General features: G+C 53.4%; 1 protein-coding gene across 2 annotated transcripts in view; it reads right to left on the reverse strand.

Moving 5' to 3' along the window:
- The window catches only part of PPP1R16B (protein phosphatase 1 regulatory subunit 16B), a 100839-nt gene extending 85504 nt beyond the window's left edge, over positions 1 to 15335 (reverse strand). Inside the window, exon 1 of one of the 2 annotated variants that reach the window (XM_047853027.1) lies at positions 15293 to 15335. The gene's annotated coding sequence lies outside the window, so the exon portion shown is untranslated. Of the gene's footprint in view, positions 1 to 14807; positions 14924 to 15292 lie in introns of those variants that run through there. The other variant, XM_047853026.1, reaches the window with a different exon arrangement.
- Between the last annotated feature and the right edge of the window lie 1123 nt (positions 15336 to 16458).

Below are 16458 nucleotides of genomic sequence, written 5' to 3' on the forward strand. Positions count from 1 at the left end.
GTGAGCCACTTCGGTCTATCCTCAGACGTCTGGGGCCCTAATCACAACCCTGCACTTGACATTGCCCCCAGCAAATTACCGAAAACCCTCCCCATCTTATACCTGGTGTCACCCGGGGGGAGCTGGTTTCAGGATTTTCTTCTGGCGGTTTTTCTCCCGTGATTCACTTTCATTTTTTGTTTTTTAACTTAAGACCTCATGCATATACTCAATAAATTAATAAGTATTTATTGCCATGTGCTAGGCAGTAAAATAAGGGGGCTCTGAGAGTCCCTGAATGAACCAAACTGTTGATCAGAAAGGTTCTGCTTTAGGTAATGGCAGAGTAGCCTCTCACATATAATTATTATAAACCACACACGCGCGCGCGCGCGCACACACACACACACACACACACACACATCTATCAGAAGGCACTCGGTTTGTTCAATTACAAGCATACAGAAAATAGAGGGGAATCAACATCCGAAAGAAGGAAATGGTGACTTCCGTGTTTTCATAGGGTTTTCCCCAAGGACAGAACCCAGTTAACGTTCATGGTGGCTACAACGTGGATGGAGACCTTTGCTCTTATTGTCTGAGCAATTAGAGGGCAGAATTCAAGTAACTACACCTGGAAAGTGAGGAGACAGGTCTCAGAAAATAGCCACAGGACAGTAGCCCCGAATTCTGACTATAAATTCCACCCAGGTTTCTCTGAATGACGCACGTATGGGGGGAGGTTCCAAGCAGCTCAGCTAAGACCAAAGGAACAGGACAAAAGATTCCAGCTGTTGTCCACACAGGGGAAACTGAGTTCAGAGTTTGAGTTTGGTCAAGTTAACTGCCTGATAAAACAAACGAAGGAAATCATTACCGTTCTGGGGAACATAATAAAATCAACGGTCTCTTCAAGTCTCACTCACAATGGTTCAGAATGTCATCCAAAATTACTAGAAAAAAAAATTAAAAACAAACAGGAAAATGTGGCCCAAAGTCAAGAGGAAAGGCAATCAACAGAGATCTACCCCAAGATGCCTCAGATGTTGGAAGTCAACAGATAAGGATTTAAAGCAGCTACCTGTAACTTTGCTCGAGGGTGTAAAAGGACATGAGCAAATAGAAACTATCAACACAGCAAAGAAGAAAACCCAAACTCTTCATGAGATCAGCTAAAGCCCCACCAACGCCTTCCTCGGCATCCTGACTCGTGCTTTCCACTAAGGACGATCACGAAGTTCTCTCTCATACTGAGTGCAGTGACCCTTTTTTGAGTACCTTCCAAGTGCCAGGTATTGGGCAAGCTTTGAGGGGCAAAAACACAACACAGAATCTTAAACCCTGGTCCCAAAGACCAGATCGGTCATCTGACAACATCTGTTTAGACCACTAGCCCCTTCTCAGCTCCTTTTTCCTTCTCTTTCAGGTCTTCAAGTAGGAAAAGAGAGTAAAGTCCCACTGTGGCCTCTTTCCAGCTTCCAGATCATTCCTGACGGCACCATGTGCCCGACAAAAAGCACACACAGGAATGAGGGGCAGGCTGTCAGACCTCCGCAGTCTCCTTCCACAGCAAAAGCATGGCCCAGTGGCTGATTACACTCAGTGGGTCCGTAAAAAACTCTACGTACAGACATCAGAGGGAGCTGACGGGGAGGCCCTTCTTCATCCTGTTGTGTTAAGAGGTTTTTTCCTTTTTCTCTGTTTATTTTGAGAGACAGAGAGACAGAGAGAGAGCATGTGAGCGGGCAAAGGGCAGAGAGAGAGAGAGGGAGGGAAAGAATCCCAAGCAGGCTCTGCACTGTCATTGTGGAGCCCAATGTGGGGCCCAAACTCACGAACCGTGAGATCATGATCACCTGAGCTGAAACCAAGAGTCAGACGTTTAACCAACTGGGCCTCCCAGGCGCTCCCTGCTTTTTCAAAACCTGTTAGGAAAGAAGTTCTCAAACTCGGCTACACGTTGGAATCACCTGGAGGTGCTAGGAACTTATGTTAAGACCGCAGAGCAAGACTGCTATACATCCACGAGCACGGCCAAAAAAATTTTTAAGACAGAAAATAGCAGCTCTTGGCAAGAATTCTTATACACTGGGGATATAAATTGGTACCACCACTTTTAAAAACTGCTCGGCAGTTTTAATCTAGCAGTTTCATTCCTAGAAGTATACCCAAACAGAAATTTCTGCATACGTTCCCCAAAAGGCACGTATAAGAATGTCAATAGCGCGGCTTGTGATTGTCCTAAGGTATGTAAACTATCCAAAATGCCCACCCTCGGTAGTCTAGAGAAGAATGGCTCAGTCACCCTAGGAACCATTGTAGAGTGAGGAGAGGGGGCAATCCGCAATTACACCCGTCAGTATGGAAGATTCTCACGGCGTTAACCAAAATAAGCCAAACACACACAACGGTGCACGCTATACGATTCCATTTAGGTGAAATTCAGCAGCAGGCAATTGATCGGCATAGTGGTTTTGGGGTGGAGGAGCTTCTGGAAAGGGGCCTAAAAGGGGCTGCAGGAATACTGGTAACATTCTGGTTTTTGAGCAGGATCTGGGCATCGGCAGCCAGTGAACGATTCATTCACTTCAGGGTTGTGTACTTTCCTATATTTGTTTTACCTTAATAAATCATTAAAGGGGCGCCTGGGTGGCGCAGTCGGTTAAGCGTCCGACTTCAGCTCAGGTCACGATCTCGCGGTCCGTGAGTTCGAGCCCCGCGTTGGGCTCTGGGCTGATGGCTCAGAGCCTGGAGCCTGTTTCCGATTCTGTGTCTCCCTCTCTCTCTGCCCCTCCCCTGTTCATGCTCTGTCTCTCTCTGTCCCAAAAATAAATAAACGTTGAAAAAAAAAATCTTCAAATAAATCATTAAAACTAAAAAAAAAAAAAAAAAATACCGATGTGTGTGGGTCCCACCTCGAGAGATTCTGGTTTAATTGGTCTCGGCCAGGCATTGACATTTTGAAAAGCTCCCCAGTTGGGCTAATGTACATCCAAGAACCACTGTGTTAGAACTTGGCAACCCTCCTTACTACTTCTTGGAGCAAACAGTGCTGCTGCTTCTCCAGAAAAGTCTAAAGCAAGATGTTTTCTGTCGTAACACCAGCAGCTCCAGAGATGGTTAATAGGTGTCACGTGGGGAACGGGGTTTCATGGTCAAAGATGTGATTTTAAAAATTCTGATGATCAGCTTTTATTGGGCACTTAGTGAACTCCTAGAGCTAGCTTTCTTGCTTCGTCCCCACTGTCACATTCAGTTAGCACAACAAGGGGTGCCCAGGTGGTTCCGTGGGTTGAGCTTCTGGCTCTTGGTCTCAGCTCAGGTCTTGATATAGTGAGTTCAAGCCCCACGCTGGGCATGGAGCCTACTTAAAAAAAAAAAGTAATCATCACAACAAGTCTATGAGGAAGGTACTGTGAGCCCTCCTTTTATAGAAGGGTTGACCACAGCTCAGGGGGGTTAAGAGATTGCCAAGTTTACACAGCCAGGAAAGCAACAGGGCTAGGATCCACATCCACATTGGCCTTGACACCAAAGCCCATGCTCTGAACCGCTACTCTAGACTGTCTCTCCAGGAAGTGCCTGACTGCAGAACTCACCAGAACTTTCACCAGGCTAATGTGAGCTGTGGGTTGCCAAGACAGGATCGGGGAAGGCAGCATCTCCCAAAGTGGTTCCCTTACCTCCGGCCCACCACAGACACCACTGGCAGAGTGGTCATTCTGAAACCAAGTCCGATGCCACAGCGCTTCCCTCGTAAGGAAGCATTTCATGGCTCCCCATGGCTTCCAGAGTCCTGGGTAGACGCCTCAGTCTCACAGCCCATCTGGTGTCTGGCCCGGGCATTTTAGATTTATCTCGGGCCAGCCCAACCTCCCTCCCCAGCCGCAACCTGCTAACGCTTAATTTTCCAGCTACCAGAACCACACCGATGGCCTCATGCCTCAGCAATGGTAGCCCCCAGGGGCCGAGACTCTGCTTCTCGAGACTCTGCCGCACACGGATTCACTGCAATCCACACAGCCAGCCTTGAAAGACAGACACGATTGTCCCCAACGGACAAATTGGGAAATGGAGGCTACTCTTGAATGGCCCGAGCCACACTTCGAAAGGGGCAGAACTAGGATCTGAACACAGACTCGGGTTTCTCCGCTCCACGGCCCGCACAGTTTTCACTACACCACACCCCCCCTCCTCACCTTCCTTCATTCTGTTCCACAGGGTGGCATCACCCTTCTGTCCCTCCACCTGGCAGACTCCCCATTCTCTGAGAGCGGCTACAAGCACTGGGATCATATCCATCATCCCTGAAGTGCTTTCCAGGCACCAAGCTCAACACCCGCTTTGTCTCCTTTACACAGTATTGTCTCAATGCTCCTTTTCTTCCCTCTGGATTGTTCTTTATCTGCCCTGGGCCAAATGGGTTTCATTCTCCTCCTCTCCAGTTCCAAGGCACGTGACCACATCTCCCCTGTGGCGCTCAACCCTCTGTAGTAATTGTTAGTTTCAGATCTGCCTCTTCCCTTGGACGAGATGCCCTCCAAAGACAAGGGATACATATCATTCCCCTTTATGTCCCACCACACAGCCACCCCAGCACGCGGTAGGTGTTCCATGGGAGGACAGTGGACAGGAAGTCAGGAGACCGAGAGGCTGAAAATTCAGAGATTATTCCATCCATGCGTCACAAGGAGTTATCCTGGTTTGGAACCAGCGCTGGAGAATCAAACCAGACAAAATAGATCTGGCTGGTGGGGGGAATGGGGGAACACTGAGGAGTCGACCCAGGACACCCCTCCCGGGGCCCCTGCCACAGAAGGGTGGGATAAGATTGCCCCTAGCTTCATGGGCTCTGTGTGCCCCCGCTTAGGTGATTTGCTGTAAAGTGATGCTTATGTTCATCCCCACAGCGTGGTTTCAGATATTCTCAACTGCTCCCCACCTTGTGTCGTAGTTAAACCATCCCAAGTGAATGAAGAGACATCGGGACCGTGGCCCAAAGCAAATGTACAGCTATGGCCTGGCTCCCCACAGGTGGGCAGACTAGGTGATCATACCCCTTTCTAAATGGTCCTGTTCCTTTCAAGTAGGAGGCCCGCTTACAAAACAGAGGCATCTCTGATGTCCTCTCATTCACTGAATACCCTTTCTGTGCATCTGCCCCACGGCAGGTACCATCCGGAGTTCGCCTCCTCCTAACCCCTGGGGAAACCGCCCATTCCTGCCACCCACGGCCAGCCTCTGCGAGGGCCAGGGTCGTGGGTATTCGGATCCAGCTTTCTGCTCCTTTGCTCTCACTCTTTCTGGACTAATGTGCACGTTTCGTTTACCGGGGCATGAGTGATCAGTAATGAGTGCTACAGACTCCGTGGGGAGTCTGCACCACCTCCTCCGGACTGATGGGTTTCCATGAGCAAACCCGGAAACCACCAAAACGACTCTCTGAAAATTTCCTATCTCCCCCCCTTCCTAGCTGCCTGCCTCTTCTGCTGCCCCCACTGGGGGTAAGCTGGAGGATTTTTCTGCTTCTAACCAAGTCATTTTCTTCTGAGGATTTCAAGTACCCCTTTTTCCCTCAGGACAATGAACTTGTATTTTACAAGTTCGTCTGTGATGTTCATGCGGATAGAGTTTATCGAGCAAACGTTAGCTTCGTTTACGCATCCCTCTGGCACGCTTGGACCACACTGCTCGGTTTTTATCTTTCCACGTGTCTGCTTCCCCCAGAAGACAGGGATCAACCTGAGGGCAGAAACTGGCTTCGTTTAATTTTAGATCGCTAATCCCAAGCTTAAGGCCAGGTAAAATGTAGTTCTTGAATATTTAACAATGCTTATGTAGGCAGAGTCTAAAAGGTTATAAAACCAGAATTAACGTGGCCCCTGAAACATTCGTTCCAGTTTATTCCTATTGGACTGGCAAAACCATAGTTGCGGGAAGAGGGTGGGGAAGAGGCATCTGCACACACGGCTGAGGGGATAGAAAGTGGTCTGGCCTCTTGGGAGGAGAGTTTGATGATGCCCAGCATAGTTCAAACTGCGGGGAAATTTCCACAGGGATCACATCGCGCCAGGGTACAAAGAGATATGCTGCACCGGCAAGGATGCTGTGACTTCACAGCTCTAGTAGGAGAAAAACTGGAAACAACCTTCACTGTCACAAGGAACTAGAAAGTCCATTACGATAAATGCTTATTCCTGGAGTACCACATAGCCCTAGCGACAGAGGTAGGTTGACATGTGCTAAGATAAATGAGCTGAAAGGGGGAGTTTCAGAAGCATGCTGCAGAGGTGTGTTAAGAGAAAAGGACAGACACATAAATGAATAGGGGTTTGTACATATGTATATAAGACATTTATGGAAAGTTTCAAAAACATCCAGGGATTTCTTCTGGGGAAAAGAAATGAGGGGCTGGAGATGATGGGTGGGGACATTTCACTTTCTGTTTTCCACATTTCTGTACTATTCGGATGTTAACAATGATTTTGGATTCTTTTTATAACTAAACAGGATCAAATGCCGCAATAAGAAAACGAAAGCTTGGCTTTATATGTAAAAGAAGATAACTGGGGCGCCTGGGTGGCTCAGTCAGTCGGTGAAGCGTCCGACTTCGGCTCAGGTCATGATCTCGTGGTCCGTGAGTTCGAGCCCCGCATCGGGCTCTGTGCTGACAGCTCGGAGCCTGGAGCCTGCTTCGGATTCTGTGTCTCCCTCTCTCTCTGCTCCTCCCCTGCTCATGCTCTGTCTCTCTCTGTCTCAAAAACAAATAAAAACATTAAAAAAAAAAAAAGATAACTAATGAAATTTTGGAGAAAATCTTCCCTATTTCTTTATACAGCAATAGGCAACGTCTGTAAAGCAACATTGGCTCTCTGTCCAGTTCATGGGGCGCCAATGATGTCTACAGAGTTCCAGAAAGGAACCTGGAAACAGGGACAGACACCGAGAAGGGCCAAGAGCCCTGAAGGAAATAAATATGGGAATGTGTGCCTTTAGTTGCTCTTGGATGACAGAAAATAAAGCCAGTTTTGATTGAGACTCTGAATCAGTCTGGGAGCCAAGAAATTCTGAGAACTCACCAAGCTGGAAGGTACATGGGGCCTCTGACCAGTGCCAAGAAGTAAAGGCTAGGGATGCCTAAGTAAGTAATAGACGTAAATAAGTCATCTGGGTGAGCTCAGGCCCCAGGGACGTAAATGACCCAGGACTCTGCACACCTATCCCCTCTGTTCTGAAGGGATGCTCCCAGGGCAGACGTGACGGATGCTGATGTCCCTGACTCCAGGGACGGCCAAGGCCACCGCTAGCCTTTCCCCTACCTGGGAAAGAAATAGAAAAAGGCACTTCCTCGGAGTCGGGACAGCCCCGAAGCGCAACGGCATTTTTGCCCAGAGAAAAGCCAGAGAACATAATGATTTATGCGGATAGAGTTTATCGAGCAAACGTTAGCTTCGTTGAAGCCAGCACATTGAAGCCAGACGTCCTGTATTCAAATCCTGACTCCCGCACTTAATGGCCATGTGACCTGACGTAAGTCATTGCACCTCTCTGTGCCTCGCTTTCCTCAGCAGTAAAATCAAGGTCGCCGTAATGCCCCCTCTACAGTTTGCGAGGATGAGACTAAAGGGGTTAAATAAACAGTGCTTGCCTCGTGATACGTACCAGATGTTGACGATTATTATTACGATTAAGAAAAAGGTGTCCTTCCTTCCAGGCAGATGCAACCCTGCAGGGTGCAGAGCTTAGCAAGTGGGGCCGGCGAGGTTTCTGCCCCCTCCCTGTGCCATCGGGCAGTGCACAAGTCCACAACCTCACATATCACGCCTGCTGCGCGATTCACTTCCACATCTTTCCTCCCGGCTTCCCCTCTGCCGGCCTGGCTGTGGATCAGAATCTCCTGGCCCACTTTTTACAAACACAGATTCCCAGGGCCGGGCCAGTTCTGATACAGGCGGGTTGGGCTAAGCAGGGCCTGAGGATGTGTATGTTCAACAAGCCCCAGGTGATCAGTGACGCGGGAACGGCATGTCCCTGGACACACATCTCTGGAAGCACCAGACGTCCCCACCTGTTCCTGCCCTTGGGAGCAAGCGGCCTCGTTTTCATGTTTGGTCCCAGGCCTGGACACACGGAGAAGGGGGAGCAAGAAACAGGTGCCCCTGCAAGCCAGCCGGCAGAGCAGATGGCTGGGCCAACAGGAGTGACGAGCTGAATGCTGCTGTGTTTGCGCGAGTGACACCAGAGACCCTTCCCCTGGAGACGTGGGCTTCCCCAGACCCTTGCCACTCGAAGTACAGCTGGCAAACCAGCAGAATGGCTCCCCCTTGGGAACCTGTGAGAAATGCAGACACTCAGGACCCAGACCTACTAAATTAGGTTGTGCGTTTTACAGGAACCCCCAGATGACTCGTGAGCAAGTTTGAGGCACATTGTCCAAGAAGGCGTCCCCCATCAGAATAAGTTCTAACTCGTGCGCACCTCTAACCTGTCCAAGCACCCTCTGGGGCCGATCTTTTCCTTTGGACTCCCAGAGAGCCCCAGAAAAACAGCTTTGCATAGCCCAGATCCATGCTCGGCAGCCAGCCTAGGGCTCACAGTGAACCTCTGCTCAAATGAGTTACTTATTTCTAAGTCGGCATTAAAATAAGCCTTCCCGGTGTGCCTGGGTGGCTCAGTCGGTTAAGCGTCCGACTTCAGCTCGGGTCATGATCTCACGGTCAGTGAGTTCGGGCCCCGCATCAGGCTCTGTGCTGACAGCTCAGAGCCTGGAGCCTGCTTCGGATTCTGTGTCTCCCTCTCTCTCTGCCCCTCCCCTGCTCATGCTCTGTCTCTCTCTGTCTCAAAAATAAATAAAAACATTTTAAAAAATTTAAAATCAGCCTTCCCAATGAACTGAAAAAGAGACAACAACTCCAGCCTCTAGAATTCTGGGGCGTAAAAACATTCCCTTCTTTTGTACGGAGTTGTGACCCCTGCTTCCCTGGCCAAAGCCATCCAAAGACATCAAATAGCCCAAAGAAAACAAGCCGTGTCTTCCTGTTGGCCCAGCTTCAAGTTATCGGGCAGATTTCACACTGGAGCTTGACCTCATTAATCCAAAGCCTATCACATTGCTGTAAATGTCAGTGGAAAAATAGCCATTCAGTGGGTTTCCTTCATTCCACCAGAAAGGGAAAAAACAGGAAGGCAACAGCAGCTGTGGCCCAGCTTGGCAAATCCCAAGGGCCCCGCTGACAGGGCGTTCCTTGTCGGCACCTAGTTCGCCTGCCCCGGCCGGCTCGTCCAGATAAAGGTGAGTCCTACGGGCACGTGACCAAAATGCACTGGTCACTGCAGCAATGGTTCAGATCAGTTGGGCCCCCCAGCACCTGCTGGCGAAGGAAAATAGCTTGGTCTGAATTTCCTTGGCCTGCATCACCAACTGGCCATTTATCATTCAGTTTCATCTAAATCTCTCCTGCCCATTCAAAATGTCCTACAAGCCAAACCTCTGGGACTCCAGGGGACACAAGGCCTTCCAAGTCCTCATTCATCCTTTTAATGCATATTGATTGTCTCCCATGTACCGGGCTCCATGCTGGGCAACCGGGGACACAGAGCTGAATGAATTAGACACAGTCACTGACCTTATGAGGCTCATAGCCCAGTGCAACTTTTCTCAGCCTCGGCACTGTTGACATTTGGGTGACTCTTTGCTATGAAAGGCTGTCCTGTGTGATGTAAGAAATTCAGCAGCATCCCTGGCCTGTACCCGCTAGACGCCAGTAGCACCCCCCCCACCCCGCACCTCCCCAGTTGTGACAACCAAAAATGTCTCCAGACATTCCCAAAGGACTCCTGGGGGCCGAACGGTTACCGGCTGAGAACCACTGGTCTAGCGAGTAAGACAGACTCAAAAAGTAATGACCACAAATAACCATATGATCACAACTACGATAAGTACCACACAGGTCAATGTTGTGGATATTATACCGACGTTATCTACGACGTGGAAGCCAGGTTTTCTTTGTATGATTACAAGTCTTTATTACAACTCCGAATTATACATATTATGTATATAGTATATATGATCTGTATTTCCAGGTGGAGAAATTGAGGCTCAAGGAAGCGAAGAAATTGCCCAAGGCCCCAAAGCCAGTGGAAGGCAGAACCTGGATTTGAACCCCAGCCCTAAACTCCACCTCCTACGGAAAAGGAAATTTGAGCCTTTGCCTTCTGAAAACAGGTAAGGTCACGCGACGTGCTGACTAGCCCTCCTAAAAGACTCATTCCTTCCTAGGGGGTCCCGGTAGAACTCAACCACCACCTGCCACATCAATGAGGTTACAAACTGCCTGCCTCAAGGCACATTCGTGGGACCCTACGGGCCAAGGGATGCGGCCCTGAATTCCGAGACATCCAAGAACACCTCCTCCCCTTTGCCAAATGCCTGCCCACGGGGCCTCCCCAAAAATCAAGGCAGGGAGAGAAGGGAGCAGTGTCCAGGAAGCCAGAGCACCCCCCACCGTGACCCATCCCCAAAGTGCCTACTGCCCAGCATCCAAGGGTACACAGGGGAAGAAACCAGACGTTCTGCATGAGTGAAACATTTAGCGATTTACAAGGAGCATGAGTGAAGTGGTACAGGACAGCACGTGGAAGCTTTGGAGACCCCCGACATGAGTTCCCGCCACTTAGGAGCCCCAGGCCCCTTAGCAAATCGCCTCACCCTTGGTGCCTCAGTGTCCCCTTCTGTACAACAGGGATAAATGCATCCACTTCAAGTCAGTATGAGCATTCCATGGCAATGCAAAGCAAAGACCTTGGACAGTGACCAGCCTCCAGGAAGCGTACCGGCCCCTGGTACGATGTTATAATCAACAAGGAGCCAGATCACGGCACTTCCTCCACGTACATCCCCTTCCTTCAAATGAGCTACTGAGTCCCAGGAAGAGAGAAACAGATGAAGAAGTAGTAAAAGCATCTCGGGAAGAAGGAGGGGATCTCCGTGCTTTCCTAGTAGAAGGAAGAGGAAGGGACAGCTAACATACTGGCCGATGAGCCCGGGGCCAGCCCTCCCTCCCGTGCAGAAGTTAATCCTAGACTTTCTTGGGTGTGCAACCGGACAGCCCTCCACAGGCCGCAGGGTGCCTGCTTCGGGTCAGCGAGTGTTTAATCATTTGGGACCCCTCGGAAGGATGGCCTCTGCCCACCTCCCTGGCCTCGCCTGCCGCCCCAGCGTCCGTCACGCCCTATGGTGATGGCACTCCAGCCGCGGCCTCTGCCCACTGCTCCCAGAGACACCAAGCGCTTTCAAGCCCCTGTGCTGTTGCGCAAGCCGCTCCCTCTGCTCAGCCTGCCCGCCCCTCTAGTACCCGCCACCTGGAAAACTGTCTCCGAAGACCCGCGACGCGCTCCCACAGCAGCTTGCCCACCTGTCATCGGTCATCACAGACTAGTAATAATAGCAACTAACATGTGCAAAGCTCTGATTAATATCTAAAAGGCCCTGCGCTGAGTTTCTTACCCAGGCATCTGTCCATCACCAGCCAGCAGCAAGGTGGCAGCTTCAGGAGGGAAACCTGGGTTGGTTAGCCCCGGCCACCTGTCCACCCGCCGCTCGGCTCTCCCCTCCCCTTCTCACCAGTGAAGCTGTTAATCCACGGTGTCCTCGCTATCTGTTTCCAGGCCTGCGTCTCCCCCGCAGAGGGGAGCCCTGATTGCTGCTTGATTCATCTTGAAATCCCTCGCTAAGCACAAGGTCTACAATGGAGTAAACATCTATCGAATGAACCCACAAATCCTGGAAAATGGCAGCCAGATGTGAGAGGCTAACTCACAGACTTCCTGGGGACAGGCCCATGCTGGACTCCAGTTCCCAGGAGTCAGGCCTCCCCAGCCAAGAGGCTTTCCCTGTCCTGAGAGCTAGAGGCAGAAGAGGTCTGACTCCCCCAGACTGGAGGCGGTGGGACCTTTGACAGCCCAAGGCAGAGGAGGAAATGGTGGTGATGGTGACGATAATCATTTCCTGCATTCCTGCCCACACCAGGTGCTGCACTAAGCACTTTCTGTGCATTATTATCTCACAGAATGCTCACAACCCCACGAAGTAGGCAGTACTATTTGCTCCCATGTTACAGATGAGAAAACCAGGACTCAGAGAGAGCAGTAATTTACCTGTCATCACACAGCTTTTAAGTATCGAGCTATCATTTGAACTAAACCTGCCTGGTGCTCGTGGTCTGCAAACTTTGTAGCTTTCTGCAGGAGGCAGGCTGGTCCAAGCCCTCCCTGAGCCCAGCCTCTAAGATGTGCTCGGGCTAAAGAAGAGTCGTCCTGATCTCTGCTGGCAGAATGCCCTGTGGGACCCACTATACGCCAAATGGTTCAAGTCCGAGGTGCAGGCAGGGTACAGGCTGGGGCAGCTAGTTGGGGGAAGGCAGCGAGGTTGGGTGGGGTTCTTGAGGGTCCAAGTACGGCACGGGAATCCAGGAATGTGCCTTCCGCCAGCTGCAAAACCAGGCTAGCTGCAACCTCTGTTGGCCAGAGAAAGGTCCCTCTGGGGATGGGACTGGTTTTGAAAAGAAACTGAGGCCCTAGTTTCCAATGAGTCCAAATGGGCTCAGCCGAAAGGTTCTGGCCTTGGGGAAAATCCCACCTTCCTGTGTCAGCATCCCCTTCCCCCTGTCCCTCAGGCTCCCAAACAGACTTAGCGGCTAGATTAGGATTTAACCTTCCCTCCAGCACCAGTGACCAGAATGAAGTCTGAGCATACGTTGGCCTCGCCCGCGTGTCCTTCCAGGAGGCAAGGAGCCTCCGCACGCCAACCAGAGAATGTGCAGGTGAATGTCCCAGTGGGAGGAGGTTGACAGAGGGACAGGGAGGGTCAACTGGTCTTCCCGAAGGAGCCACTGCAGAGGCTGGGACCAGGAAACGGGTCAGGAAGGTTGCAGGGTGGGCGACACTGTTGGGTACGCTCCAGTTGACCAGAGGGTTCAAAGTCGAACGTCCAGAGTGGCCTGGGTGACATCTTGTCTCCAGCATCTTGCTGGCAGGGGGGAGAGAAGGGGCCGGGGAAATCTGCGTGGGATGGCTCTGTGAGCAGGCGGCGAGCTGAAAGGACTCGCTCACCAGGGCCCACAAGCCGCCTGCAGGCTGGAGCTTTGTGACCAAGCTGGGGGAAGATGTGGAAACTCCCCCGGCCCCTGCAGAACCACCCTCCAGGACTCCACGGGCTGCTCCTGCCTAAAAGAGACACACCCCACTCAAAACCACTAGGAAGGGCGCCAGTATTTACCTAAGAGCATTCCTCCCAACCGGCTCCACTGCACCAAGCACTTCACGTGGGTCCCCTCGCCACCCCTGCCCACAGCCTGAGTATTAGCCCCATTGTCTTAGAGGCAACTGAGGCTCCTGGAGACCAAGTGCCTTGCCTTCCAGCCCAGCGCCAGTCACTGGCTGAGCTAAGAAGCTTTATTACCAACCTAGGGGGAAGCCTCCCAGATGGAGGGTTTTCCCCCTCGCTGTTTCACCAGCCGCAGGAAATGGCAGGGCACTCAGGAAAGTACCCCGTGGGCTCAGGCGGCTAATGACAGGCCCCTTCCAGAGACAGCCCTGCGGGAAAGGGAGCCTGGTACCTCGGGGCCCTGGGTCCTCCACAGAGGGCGATTCAGAGGCGGCACCTGGTGCCCGCGGCCGCGGGGAGCTGGTGAGCGCTTCTGACAGCGAGAACAGGGGCCCATTATGTGGAATCCAATCACATGGGCGCGCAAGCAGCTCGGCTTTCGGTTCTGAGAAGCGCTTATGCAGCCACCTCTCTCCCCGCTCCCGAGTGCCCGGGAGTCCCGGGTCCCAGGCTTTGAGCGCGGCCCTCCCGGGAACACCGGATTCAAAGCTCGCCTCGGCTCAATCATCCGCTCGGGGCTGGGAGCTGCATCAGCAGCGGCTCCCGAGGAGCCGGGTCCAGACTGGGGGAGGAGGAGGGAGGGAGGGAGTCTGCATCAGGGAAAGGAGGCTGGCAGCGGGCGCCTCCCCCTCCCTGCGTTCCACTCGGGCCGTCTGGGCAGCTCAGCCTGGGCGCTCCGGGTGACCTTGGGCAGACCCCTCCGCGCGACCTCTTTGGGGCGGGTTGCACGGGTTCTGCCCATCCCAGGCTCTCGGGGGCGCTCCTCGGGCCGGAGTCGGGGCGCGGGACTCGGGAGGAGAGGCGCGCTCCTGGCGCGGGGACCCGGCAGCCCGCGCACGGCGGCCCTTTGGAGAGGCCGGGAGCACCTCCCGCGGGGAAGGAGCGCGCGGGGTCTCCCGGGGCCGGCGGGCGCTGTCAGCTGGAGCCAGCGGCGGGGCGGGTCCGCACGCGGGGGCGCCCGCCCTGGGGACCTTTCCCGCCCGGGCAGAAGCGCTCCCTGCGGGGATCTGGCGCCGCCACGCGAGGGGGCGGCGCCCCCACGGCGGGCCCCGAGGCTGGGCGCCCCGGCCGTTTGATGCTGGTTGTGGCTCCCGCTTCGCGGCACTGCCACCCCCTGCAGAAGCAGCCGAAATCCCACAGGCTGCCCCAAGAGCGGGCCCGGGTGGCCCCGGCCAACAGCCTGCCGATGCGCCCCCTACCCCAGCCTCGTCGTAGGCGCGCCAGACCCGTAGAACGCCCCCACCCTAGCCCGACTCCCCGGCCTGCGCTCCCCGCACCCGCCGTTCCAGCGCCCCCTCCCCCAATTACCTCCAGCCGCCGGCCCTTGGCCCACGCGCCCCACACACCCCCAACCAGACCTTCCGCGGCTGGGACCACCTCCCCGCCGCGATCCTCATCCCCGCCGGCTCCAGCCAGGGAGGGGCGGCGTCGCCGGGGAACTCACCCGCTCTCCCTAGCCCGGCCCCGAGCGGCTCCGGCCCTGGCTCTGTCAGTCGGTCCCCGAGCCGCAGCTGCCCGTGCGGCGACAGAAGCTGGCTGAGCCCGGCCGCCAGCCTCCGCGCCGCCCCTCGGCTCCTCCCCCTAGGCGGGGCCTGAGCTCCGGGGAAGTGGGTGGGCACGCTCACCCCGCTCCTCCCGCCGCCCTGGGAGCTCGCAGAAGGGTCCCGGCACCCTGGGGGTGCGGGCCCCTCCGCTGAGCAGCGGAAGTCGAGGGCCATGGACGTTGCCAGGCTTCGGAACAGTGGTCCTTACAGTCTTCCCCCCTTTCCACGCCCTCTCCTCACCATCACCAAACGCGGAAAGGGGGAAGCCCAGGACTGCATTCCTGCTCCCATTTCGTGGAAGGGCATCATGAAGCCCAGAGGGGAGCAGTAACCTGCCCGAGGTCATACAGAATCAGTACCAGTGCCAGAAACCCAGGTCTCCTACCTCGAAGGCCTGCGCAGCCTGAGTCTGAAGCCTTTCCGGGACCTCAAGAAGCCCAACTAGGCCTTGCCCTGGGGACAGGTTTGTGGGGGCAGGTTCCCCAGACGGGGCGGGGGTGGGGGGTGAGGAGAGATCGGTGGGAGCTTGGGGGTTGTGGCCTGCGACACGGACTCTCATCATTTCCTCTTTGTGTAAAGAAAGGAGGCTAAGCGAAGGAGGAAGGAAGTGGTCGTACCTCCGCTGACGTCCGTCACTGTCTGAGGTGTGCAGCCTCCAGAAAGGGGCTGCCCTCCGGAGATCTAGTGGTAACAATGAAAAAACGAAAAGCAAAACACACCGAGGAGGTTTCGATCATCGAATTCGAGCCTCTTTCCGGGGCTGAAGGCCTCAGCACTCTGAACACCATCTTTTTTTTTTCTTTTTTTTTTTCTTTACAGGATCTAACTATTTTTACGTGGCTGTTGAGAGGGCCCTACTCCCCACCTCACCCCCCAGGAAGAGAAGAGAAAGTTAACAAAGGGAAAAAACCCATACCAAAACATTCTCTGGAATCCACACTCCCTGAACACTGGCTTTAGAACAATAGAATTCTCTTGTCCACAAAGGGCCTTGTTTCCTGAGCTTTCTCCGCCTCAGCTTAGAGCCCCAGGCAGCCCAGGGCCAGTCAGTGATGGTGCAGACAAAGTTTAAGTTTGGGGAGTTTGGGGGTGATGCACAGTTTTTCACGTCCCAGCAATCCAGTTTGAAGGAAGAATTCCTCTTGGCCATCACACTAGCAATGTCCTTTTGCGGTGGCGGGTAGAACCTGAGTTTAGGGATTTCCTGTTTGCTAAGGCAACTCAGTAACCTTCCTTGGGGAAGGTGAAAAACTCAGGGCTGGGCTTGTTCCAGGCCCTGGGGCCCCTCAAGTCCTCTGAAAGCCCCCTCCCTCATTCACACCCCACCCCCCTGCTCCCTCTTAGTTCATTAATAATCCAGTGGTGAATGACACTGTTTCAGAAGGAGCAATTAGAGAGCAGAGCAGGTGGGGGAGAAGACATAAAGCGATGTTTAAAATAACCCAAGGGGATCATTGTTCTCCACAGAATGTTTCCGTTGATTTGTCGAGAAGAGCTGTCGGCTCAGAGGGCGGGAATCCATCTAAGGCAGGTATTGAACTTGGAGCCTAA

The sequence above is a fragment of the Prionailurus viverrinus genome, chromosome A3 (assembly GCF_022837055.1).
Source record: "Prionailurus viverrinus isolate Anna chromosome A3, UM_Priviv_1.0, whole genome shotgun sequence".
Taxonomy (NCBI): Eukaryota; Metazoa; Chordata; class Mammalia; order Carnivora; family Felidae; genus Prionailurus; species Prionailurus viverrinus.